Below are 11,883 nucleotides of genomic sequence, written 5' to 3'. Positions count from 1 at the left end.
AAGTTTATATAATCTTCTCGACACGGAGAGGTAATATTTTGGTTTTCCCAACTTGTAGTTATACTCTTTTGTAGAGTCTTCCAGGAAAACTTTCATTTATTGTGGATTGCTGGACATCTTCTAACCAGTTTGCTTTTCAAGGAGTAATAGTACAAGGGGTTACAGAATCCTGGGAAATTTTTAGTGTCCCTCTAGATTTGACAATTTTGGAAAGTCCTCACTCTGGAGCAAATCTTGCACATACTTTAATGGTTGTTCTTGAAGACTTCGATTTGCTTCCAAAAATCCTTTCGGTGACGTCAGATAACGCGTCAAACATGGATACTTTTTTCCAACATTTTCAGAACCGTATGCTTGAAAAGGTATCACATAACCTGATTCATTCGTCCTTTATTTGTAATTAACAAGTGCGTCGACCTTTTTACATCTTCGCCATGAAAAAAAGGGTTTTGAGTTTGACGCTTCTAACTTTCGAGTTCGTTGTTTGGCACATATTATGAATTTATGCTGTCAAGATGCTCTAGAAACTTTTAAAGGATAAATCTGCACATGATGATGCTTACTCTTGCAATGAAGAGAGAGCGGACAGCTCGAGTATTCCAGTCTTGACAAAGGCAATTCACCAATTACGCTTTGCGTTTTTTATCCTTTTAATAAATTTTTTCTCACTTCACATTACCTCAGCTTAAGAAGGCAATTAAGTTTATTCGAGCTTCGCCGCAACGTAGGGAACAATTTCATCGTCAGTGTGACGCACTTAATATTAAACGCAAGGAACTTATCCTGGATGTCTCCACCAGGTGGAACTCAAGTTACTCCATGATGGAACGAGCCATGGAGTTACGCAAGGCATGTTTGACAGTTAATTCTTTACAACACACTTTGTTGCTAATAGTAAGATATTATTTTGCATATCGTAAGGCCATCGAGTGTACTCTTCGTACAGAAGCGGATTTGCTTTCATGGATTTTGAGTGAAGATGAGTGGATCGTAGTACAAAAGATGATGGATCTGCTGAAGGTAAGGAGATAAATTGGATCTCCTAACTTAAGCTGCGGTTAATTTGTTTCATCTTCTTTCCAAAAGTGAAGAGTTGGTTTATTCTACTTTTAGCCATTTCTGGAAATGACTGAGTTACTTTCTTCACAAGCATTTCCCACGATATCATTTTGTGCGCTAGTATACGTTCAATTATTCGAGCACCTTGAAAATTATAAACTTGATGCTAAACGAGGTTTGAAAGGAAAAGATCCTAAAACTGGAATGGTTTATCCTGAGTGGCTGAGAAATGCTGCTTACAAGGCATATGAGAAACTCGATAAATACTACCCTTCTTCAGACGGTCTAGTATATGTTGTTGGAACTGGTAAGGTTACGAATCGAAATAATTTTAGGTTAATAATTACTATACAATTTGAATTTCATATGTTTTCATTAAGTACTTGATCCAAGATGCAAAATGGAGTGGTTTAGATTAGCAGGGTTCCAAAAACAAGTTGTCAACCAATACAAAAGGTACTTACTAACGGGAAATTTAAATAGTAGGTTTCACCGTTTTATTTGATGTAACATGTCAGGTGACCTCGTATTGGAAAGATAATTACAATAAATCAGATGCTGGGACGTTCGAAGATGAAGAAAGAAACACAGATTCATCCGATTTATTTCTAAGACTTAAAAAAAAACTAAGCAAAGCTGATAAAAAGGATGAGCTTGAAAGGTACCTGGTAGAACCAACGGTGAACCCTTCAACATTAAAAGGTGGTGCTTTAGAATGGTGGAAGGTACACACAGTTTGCAATTTTACGCTCTAATTGGTGCCACGGTATCGCTGTTTATTACAAGTTATTCTATTTATTGCACGCGTTAAGGAACATGCCAGTGACTATCCTTCATTATCGAAAATGGCGAGAGATTTTTTTTCAGTGGCGGGCACTGGGGTTCCAGTAGAACGCCTGTTTTCTTCTGGGCCTGACTTGCTTTCACCACGCCGGCAGTCTTTGTGTCCCGAAACTATACGTCAGTGCATTTGCACAAAATTTTGGATAAGAGAGAAGAACCCAGTGTAAAATAATGCCATTTACAGCTGAAAAAACTTTGCTAACTATATTTTCCACGTTTAATAAATCCTCTATTTTGAAAGTTCATAGTAGCAATTTTTCTTAAACATACACATATTTGTTAACCGAGCCAGCTCGGCTCGGCTCGAAAATAATCGAGCCGAGCCGAGCTCGAGCCGAGCCGCCGTTTTTTTGACTCGAGCCGAGCCGAGCTTTTAAAACGGGGTCACCTGACGACCTCCTCCACGACTCCAGGGCCAAAAAGACGGCCATTAAGAAAATTGTCTAGTAGTAGTAGTCTTACTAGTGACGAACCCGAGATCCACGATCTCCGTAAAAGACGTCACCCGACAACAACGTCGTCTGGTATTAGACCAAAGAGGAAGCAATTTAGAAAGGCCTCCAGTAGAAGCCCACCGACTGAGGATCCCAGGGTTAGATCACGTCGACGAGTAGTTCGACCGAGAGCTCAAGAGCAAGATGAATTAAGTTCATCCTCCGAAAACGTGGGCCGAATTGCAAGTACCGAACGAAGAAAAAAGCGAGCCAGAGTGCCAACAACAGGAAGTTCGTCCACCAGACCTCAAAGGAAAATGCAGAAGGCCCACACCTTATCCACAAGCCCGGAAGGTGATCTTCCCCCTTCCGCCGTAACAGAAGCATCTGAATCTTCAAGCAATGACGACGACACTCGACCCCTAATAACTCCCTCAATTCCGGAGCATAGAGCCACAAACTATGAGAAACCCTTCCGGAAAGGATGGATTCGCGAACTATGTTACCGCCATACAGTCCAACCCGGAAAAGTGGATATGGACATCTACTATTATCCCCCAGGCCGGAAGAGTCGTATGCTACGCTCCCCCAACGAAATCAGCCGATATTTAAGGGATAAAGGCATACGCGATCTAGATCAGAGTGACTTTTGTTTTAAGAGAATGCCTATAGCCAAACCCCCTTGGGAGCGAGTACGAATAGCTCATCCAAGGCGAACTATTTTAACGGCACTTTAACTTAGATGAACTGAAGCAGCACACTAAACTGATAGTCATCCTTTATGGAATTTAATTGTTTATTACGATCATTTCTAGGATGGATTCTTCCCGTCCCTGGCCACAGAGACCACGGCTAGCCCGTGGCTCCACACCATTGCCTTCACCTGAAGCATTCCTCTTAAATCCAATCCCGAGGGAGTGTCCAACCATCTCTTTGCCTTCGGCAAGAATGTTTCCGCATCCCGCCTCTGTACGTCATCAAGAAGTACAACCCCCGATCCCTCCTCTTGAGCCCCTCCTACCTCGACGAGCCCGTCGCGCTCACCGTGACGCCCTGCCAGAGGTGGATGTGTTACAGATCCATCCGGAGGAGACTGAACAGTTGGATCCGGTACCTCCCATGGATCAACTAGAACGACAAGTGCGAGAAGAGGACAGGCCTCCCTTCCGTCCACGAGTAAATATGACGCCATTGCTACAACCTGCCGCTACCCTACAGGAAACCATGGACCGCATTGCGCACCTTCTTCCGCCAAGATACATTCCTCAACGAGAAGGTTCAAGAGCAGCCCCAGCCCCTGATCCAATCCCGGAGCACACTGCCACCGCTGCTGCCATTATTCCTGATACCGTCATCGACGCTCCTACCCATCATGTTGCCGATATTTCAATTCCCGACACAGACGCTACGCCTGTCCTTCCAGCTGCAAATACGATACCCGATACCGCAGCTATGCCCACCGAAAATCCCGGCCCCGAGGTCGCGACTCCCGAAGGTACGCCTCAAGATACCGCTGCAGATCATGGCACTCCCCATCGACGTCTCAGCACGTACCGAGATACACTACCTCTATATACGCAATATGAGCGCCTCTATCAAGATTACGGACCCATACCCATCCCCCAGGAAAAACTGTATGAGGTTTCCGAGTATGATAGACTGTTTGTACCCGATCTCCCATATTTACGAGCCCCACCAGCCGACCGTGCCTTGTTCCCCATTGCCTGGGAGGGCATGCACGAGTCGGACCGCGTCCGACTTCATCCCGTGACCCCCGGAGGATTTCCGTATATCACTCGACCGACGGCAACATATGAATGCCCCGTGTGTCACGCAATAGGCCTCCATCGTGCCATGGTATGCCCCAGGAAGTTTATCCAAAAGGACCAGCAACGCGGTATTAAGACCTCCCGTGTGGACTTCTCTGGCCCATAAGGCCCCAAAAAAAAAATATTTCACCATAATAACTTTTGTACTGAACCCGAGCTTTGTCCCAGCCCCGATTCTCTTCTCTTTTTTTGGTGTGGGTGTGTGCAACGGTGTCTAGCAGACATCGCTGCAGACGACGCCTTGCGGAGCTGGATTTTTTGCTTATGTTCTGCCAGCCGTCGAGCTTATATTTTTCACCCCTCCCCTTTTTAGTATGCGCCGAAACCGAGGTGATAAAAAACACCGGGTTTTCTCTAAGCAACAGTTGTTGTGTTGCGCTTTCTTTCCGTCGCGGTCTTTTTCTCTCGCTCTCCGCTATCAGGGACCAGGCTCGGGTCCGTTCGACTAATTCCGCGTATTCAGTCGCGTCATCCTTTTGGAAATTTACTTTAAAATCGTTTTGAATAAATCGTTTCAATAAAAATCTTTCACTGAGAGCATAAAAGGTATGTGTTTCCTTACTTATATATTCCTTCCGCTCGGAATGAGGTAGGCCTATTTTCCCTATTTCTAAATTCCCGCGGCTTGTAACGATTCCCCTTTTCAAGACTGGCCACTTATACTTTCCCGGGGTAATCCGTTGCAATGTAGATATTACACGTATAATGGAACCGTTGCCGCACATACTGTCCTCATTTGATCTCGCTAAGCTTCATCCAACAACCGACGCCGCAAAACTACATTTTTTCCGAGCGTATCTTCAAGTCCAACAATAGCTAGGAAACGATTTAATCCCAAACAGTGGGGATTGGTTCGCGATCGCGAAAGTCGAAAACCCATTCACACCATTCTCATTCCGACATCAGATGAACTTCTAACACTCATTATTTGTACCTGCAGTCTGCAGAACATCTTGTATAAAGAACTGTGAATGTAGACGATCTGGATTTGCTTGCTGGGCAATGTGTGGTCATTGTCAAGGTATTAGCCGTAATAAAAAATCTTCAGGATGAAGCGAAATATGAACGAAATTTTAAAAATGTGTCTTAAATCTAATCCTTAACGGCAATAGAATGTTTATACCCCATATAAAATGGTTTTTCCTAACCAAAATGGAAGTAACATGGCTTTCCTTTTTTTTCCAGATTTTAGGATATCAATATTTCAGCGACCATTGTTGAAGATGGGTCAATAATTTAGACTCAAAATTGGTTATTTTTATGTCGTTTAATACGTTCATGAAAATCATCTACTCAATAAAAAAAATATCGAAAAAATTTATATATCGGTAATATATTTGTCATTTCAAGAAGTCATTTTCGAAGATGGCACCCAAACTATCAGTAGCACGTCATCAATATTCAAGTATGATGTTAAGACGGTCTTCAACATAATTATTACCAATTTTCATAATTTTTGAACCATATACTGTATCTAAATGAAATTGATGGCGGCCATTTTTCAAAATGGCGGTCAAACTATCGGATTAATGGCTTCAATATTTTACTATGAGGTTCACACAGCTCTGATTATAATACCTATCAATTTTCATAATTTTCCAATAACATGGTGAAATATACTGTACCTAGCATTCACGGCAGCCATTTTCCAGTATGGCGACCAAACTATTGAACACAGAGCTGTAAAATTTTGCCCTGATGTTCATGTGGTTCCAATCATTATGTGTACCAATTTTCATAATTTTTGAAGAAAAACGTGGAATACATTGTAGCTGGCATTTCCGGCGGCCATTTTCCAAGATGGCGGCGAAAGCTCGCGCTGTACAGCAGGGGACTTTTAGTATATTTTTTGTTGGGTCAAAAACAACACATGTACCAATTTTCATCTTTATGTTCTAATGTTCTAGGTCAAGCCCTTTTTTGGCCTATCTGTCCTGGCCTATAAGCTATTAGGGAATTAAATACGAAATAGCGCGGCCTACGTAAAGGGACCGTCCATTGATATTGTTTAATTCCTCGACCGGCGATTTTATTCTAAACTTATGCGAAATAAGTAAAAGTGAACTTGGCCAAATTAATTTCGATCGTTTTCTTTCGTCTTTCAGTTTTATCCCTTGATCTATCTGAGAGCTGATCGTACTAAGATTTATAAACCCGTAATTGACGACTACGATGGAATTATTGCTGAAATCATGATGGCAATAAGGAGGAATCTTAAGTAAATATATTTAGCGATATCCTTGATAATATAAGCTGTGATAAATATATTATGGTTAATTTCCATCTAACCTAGCTTGAAACATAACTGACTACTTAGGATTCTTATTAGATCAGGAACACATACATTTATTCTTATTGGAATCTTTAAGAGGCTTTAGACCCCGTAATAATGTCTGATAGTAGGTAAAGGGAATGGCTTTAAGCGCTGCTCAACCGCCCACTCTTCCTTCCTCGCGTTTCATTGGCTATTCACACATGTAGGACAACCCTCGGCTCTAATTGTACTCGTTCAGAACACGTAAATAGAACTTGTTTATATTCGGACTCTGTGCTCATAGAGCGTATTAGTCGCGACACAACTCAGGTCCTAGTTAAGTGGAAGTCCAGAAGGACGGTCGCTACCCTTCCTCCCATTTAATTCAAGCAGAAAGGTACAGAAAATAACCTGAGCAATAACAAGAACAAGAAATCCATGTATTCCTGATTTGCTAAATAGGATAATATATTTAACACAAAACAAAAGACATTCTTTACTATGCGCTTTCCTTTTGAAGACGTAGCGTACCGTATATCGTCGGTTGCCTTTCAAATTGAGGACATTAAGCGGTTGAAAAACGTTCCTTATCATGCTCGAGGCCTTTCGAAACGCATAAGCAAAATATATAGCCACAGCTTTAAAAATAGCTGATAATGGATAATGATACGCATTTTTTTTATTTTTAGCCTAACTTATCAGCAGGTGTACGGATTGGTAAGACTACACATTTTTGATTACACTTTAATATGTGTAGCGATTATATAAAGCCAGCAGATGACGAGTCAGAAACAAGAATCATGTTCACCCACACTTGCTTTTCTCTACTTTTTGTTATGGGTTTAACAATACGTATCGTATAGATACTCTTACCTTTACTCAACAGGGAGACATTAACACCTTTACTAGGGCATTTTTCTTAAGGGTTGAATGTCTGACTCTTATAATTTGAGATGGATAAAAACCCTAGAACAACAACCAGCTTTACCCAAACACCCTCACGTGAGTCTGGAAGTCAGAGAAACTATATCTTCCTGCATTTATTTTAGGATTCACCGGGTAGTTTTGACTTGAAGACTTTCCCGAACGTTATTTCGTATAATCGTATGAAAAAATTAACGTTTGCGACTGAAATCTATTACTCCAAAGTCACCATGTTTTCGCAGCTATCAAAAACGCAACGTGATAGATTTATCTCAAATATAGTAACGATACCTTTATGGGTAAGACAACAGGATTCAAAGATTAGACTAATTTTTTTGACAAAATATCCGCAATCCTAAATTCAACCTTTCAGTATACATTTTATTCTATTTTCAGTTTATCGGATTAGTTTTACTCGCCATATTGCTTCTTTCGGCGGTAACGAAAGCGTTTGAAACGTCAAACAAACTTGGGTCTTACATGTGGATGTATTTGGCACCACTCTTTCAGCAAAGTGACAAAGCACCACCAATATTTTTAGAACTTTTCTGTTGACACGTATATTTTAATTTAAGGTTTTGAGGTTAAACTTGTCCACCGTGTTTCGGCGCATTTGTTGAATATCTGGTACGCGACTTTGATAGTCCTACACATTGTCGTGTTGGGCTATATAACAGCCGATGTTTTAGTGGGGCAGAAAATTGTAATGAATCATTTAAGCGACATCCTGAAAGTTAAAAACGTCAGGTTCTTGACGCATGGCTCCGATGCCATGCTAGACTTTTTTAGAGTGAGTAATTTTACGGCGCTTTATTGAAAAAGTCCATGTACAGAGTGACAGATAACACATTTCTACGATGATTTATTGAACAAAGTCACGTCCTGTCCCTCGAATTCTCATTCACCTAGCGAACGAACTGTTTGATGATATCTCCTATTCAATTAGGGAATACCCGGTAATGATGGAAAGAGAATTCGAAAAAGATATTATTTCCCGAAGAAAGGTGTCAATCGCTTTAAGAAAGTCGTGAAAGGAGAATTAGTTTATATCGACTGGCACGAAGAAGTGGCTGGTCTCGAGAAGTTTTGCAGAGAAGAAATGAAAGGGGATAACGACGGACGTCCCTTAATTTACCAGTCACCTTTTCCTTTGAAAACAGATTCCGTTGGGTTCAAGATGTCACGAAATCATACAATTGACAAGGAGACTTTGGAACGAATTAGTCAAACGTAAGCCTTTAATAAAGTAATAACGCTCTAACTCTTACCATAGAAATAGCCCTCTTTCCAGGGCGAAATAGCGTTCTCTACTATAAAATTTCCCACAAATTGGCGATAAACAGTTAATTCCCCTCTTTACCAAAGTATTCTGCTAGATCAATATATTGATACTCCGTAAGACAGTTACCCCATATATATTGTATTTTATGTTGTGATGATGTCCAGCCGTCAAAGGGGTAGCGATGTCAAAGTAATTATCCCTCGAGCAAGTGGAATTTACGAGAGATACGTCATCTTTGTACCAGTATTGCCAATAATGTCCAGAGCGTTAAGCTTAAAGAGAGTTTAAAATAGGTTTAATATCATCAGCATCTCATTAGTAAGATACTCCGCATAAATATATTCTACTTGGAATCTCTAAGATTTTAAAGACATTGTGCATGGCGTCACGGATGAAGGTTTCCACATCTCCTCCCCTTTAATTCAAACAGAAAGGGCTCTAAAAATCTATGTATTCCTGGTAGAGCTAGTTGTAAAAGTAATCTTATAAAAAACTTTCAAATACAAAATGTTTTGATGATTTTCAAGCATGCTGGGTTGAAGAGCGGGAAAATCCGAGCATCAGTTATCTGAATATTTCTTCTAAATACCCGTAATGGTTTTAATTTTCAAATTTCGCAAAACATAGGTTCAAAGTGATAACCATTTCATTAGAAATAAATAGAAGTAGACCTTACAATCTTGCGTTTATAAGATGTTATACGATATTTGCTCCTTTTGTTTGCAGTTTGCGGTACGCCGCTTCAGCGTGCCTGTGTGATGAGGCGATTAATAAAGCCTTCGCGTGGATGAACACGAAATGCGTCACGACAGAGAATCACGTCCAAGACCTGGACTACACCAAGAACGAAAGCGAAATGCGTCTCTTGCTCAGCATTTTCATCATAAGTTTAATGCCGGCGTGCTTAGTAGTAACGTTGGAACTTTTCTTCAAACTATGTCCGTGTTTCAAAGCAGCGAATGTTTAAAAGTCAACCCGCCGCAAGAGTAACCTGCGAATAATTTGCTGCACTTCAATTTGGGGATTGAGAAATCCCGCACAGGCCCATCTCCCTCACTTTAGAAACTTAGATTAGCTTCTAAACCGTGGTCTACAAATTTTCATAAACTGGAGGCATAAGCCTATCAGAATTGGTTCCCGAGAAAAACCATGCAGAAAAATTTAAGAAACAAAGTAGCAGTATTTATAAAAAAACAAATAAAGTAATTTTATTCTAATGGACCCTTAAACTGAGGATAATTTCTAGCAAGCTAGTTAAATGTAGTTTTAAACCTTAAGAGCTGTCGGATAAAAACATCTGTATGTATTATTGAAAAGGGGGGGAATTAGAGACTGAGAGCATTTTAAGAGAAGGCTCATGTGAAACTACCACTTTTCATTAAATTTATACCTTTTACTCTTAAGGCTCTAGTTGAAGATAACATTTATTTAAAAGTATTATATTTAAATGTTCACAACCAAAGGTCGATTCCCAGTCGGGCTTCCCGAGAGGTACGCGCCCCGGGAAAATGGACCGAATTGCCCCCCTCTCTCGACGGCCCTGCTTCCGATATAACATTACTCCTTTTTGCATAATATTCTTCTTTGTTCTATATACTTCATATAATAGAGATTTCCCTCCCTATCAATCACAGTTTGGGCGGAAACAGCAACCGCTGTTTTGGGAAATAGCGCTGTATTGAGAAACGCGGAAACAGAAACCGCGGTTTTGCTTGTACGCGGTTTTGCAAACTGCTGTTTTGGGAACCGCTTTATTCCAAAACGCTCTTTTGAAAACCGCTCAACTACCCGTAAACCCTTATATGTGTGTTTTAACTTCAATTTGAACTCGAGTCGTCATTGTTCTTGATTTTACCTGTCTGTTACAAAATGCTGCATTTATACCCGTTTTTGTTGAAAAATGTCTCATCATAACAACCGTTTGAACTACACAATTAAAACCAAATATCCAAGATCCATTAAACTTAATTTCAAACTGCATTTTTATTGTATTACCCACAAATGTTTAACCAAATAATGAAAATTCGCCTCAATTATAATTAAAGCTTAATATATAATGAAATGTTTCGAAGTACAGCTTCTTTTACATTACTCATAAAATACTATAATCATTATATTTCTAAATTAAAATGATATCTGCTACTTGATGGAGTATTTAATTTTTAACATTTAAAATTAGATATGTAACAACGACTTTTAACTAAAGTTTGTAAAATACTCCAGAAGTAGCAGATCTCATATTAATTCAGAAATATAGTTGAACCATAGTAGTATACAAAAGAGGCTTAAGAGGCAGTGACACCCAGTTGACGCCTGACACCTAGTGTGCGTCTGACACCCAAATTGGCGCTTCACACCAAGATGGCGTCCTCACGCCATATTTTTCGGCGGGGAAACCCGGGGAAAGCTTAACACCATGTTGACTTTGCGAATGGCGTGGAAATTTTCAGGGGAAATACCATGGCGTGGCTGGGGAAATTAGAAAATCAGGCGTCATGTTAACTTTTGGCGTTGTGGTCGGTGAGGAAATATACATGAGAGAACGCGTGAAGTTTTCAATGGCGTCTTCTTATTTTTAAATCAATACGTTACACTTATCTGTCTTAAAAATATCTAGGTACATTGGCTCGAATTCTTGAATATGACGCTGGAACCGTTATCTTAAATAGTATCCCTACACCTGGTTCAAATAGCGTATCATTAACGTAAGCCAAAACAAAGGCGTTGGATACACTGTGTTTGACCTAAAATATATTATTGGAATACACTATGTTAGGCTTAACATTTTTAACGAAGTAGGCCAAGGTAAATACCCAGGTTCAGAGCGTCATGGTAAATTTCCGTTACGTCGTTGATTGAGAAAATACACCCATCATATCTTGGGTGATCGTCTCGCGATAAGATCCTATAAAAGACGCGTTAGTTTAAAAGATAAGTCATTTTACGAATCTTCAAGCTTTTTACCCCGGCTAACGATATCCACGTGTCATCTCCTAGAAATGGACTCAGTTAAATTGTAAGTATACTCTTAACAATATAGTTAACCCTTGCATGTGCATTTGTATCCAGACTTAGAGTATTCGGTTAATTTTCACACCATCAGGGACGAATCAAAAGCGTTCTCCGAAACTGACAATACGCCGGACACGCCTTCCTGCCCTATCTGCTGTTCAGTGAAAAAAACAGAAAACTTCTGTTAGCACGTGATGCCAGAAAATATCAGTAAAAATAACAGCAACTACGGTTTTCTCGATTTTC

The sequence above is a fragment of the Phalangium opilio genome, unplaced genomic scaffold, assembly GCF_054372755.1.
Source record: "Phalangium opilio isolate 3A_F unplaced genomic scaffold, DU_Popi_V2 ptg000022l_1, whole genome shotgun sequence".
In the NCBI taxonomy this organism is placed as follows: Eukaryota; Metazoa; Arthropoda; class Arachnida; order Opiliones; family Phalangiidae; genus Phalangium; species Phalangium opilio.
Note: the sequence above shows the minus strand (reverse complement) of the source record.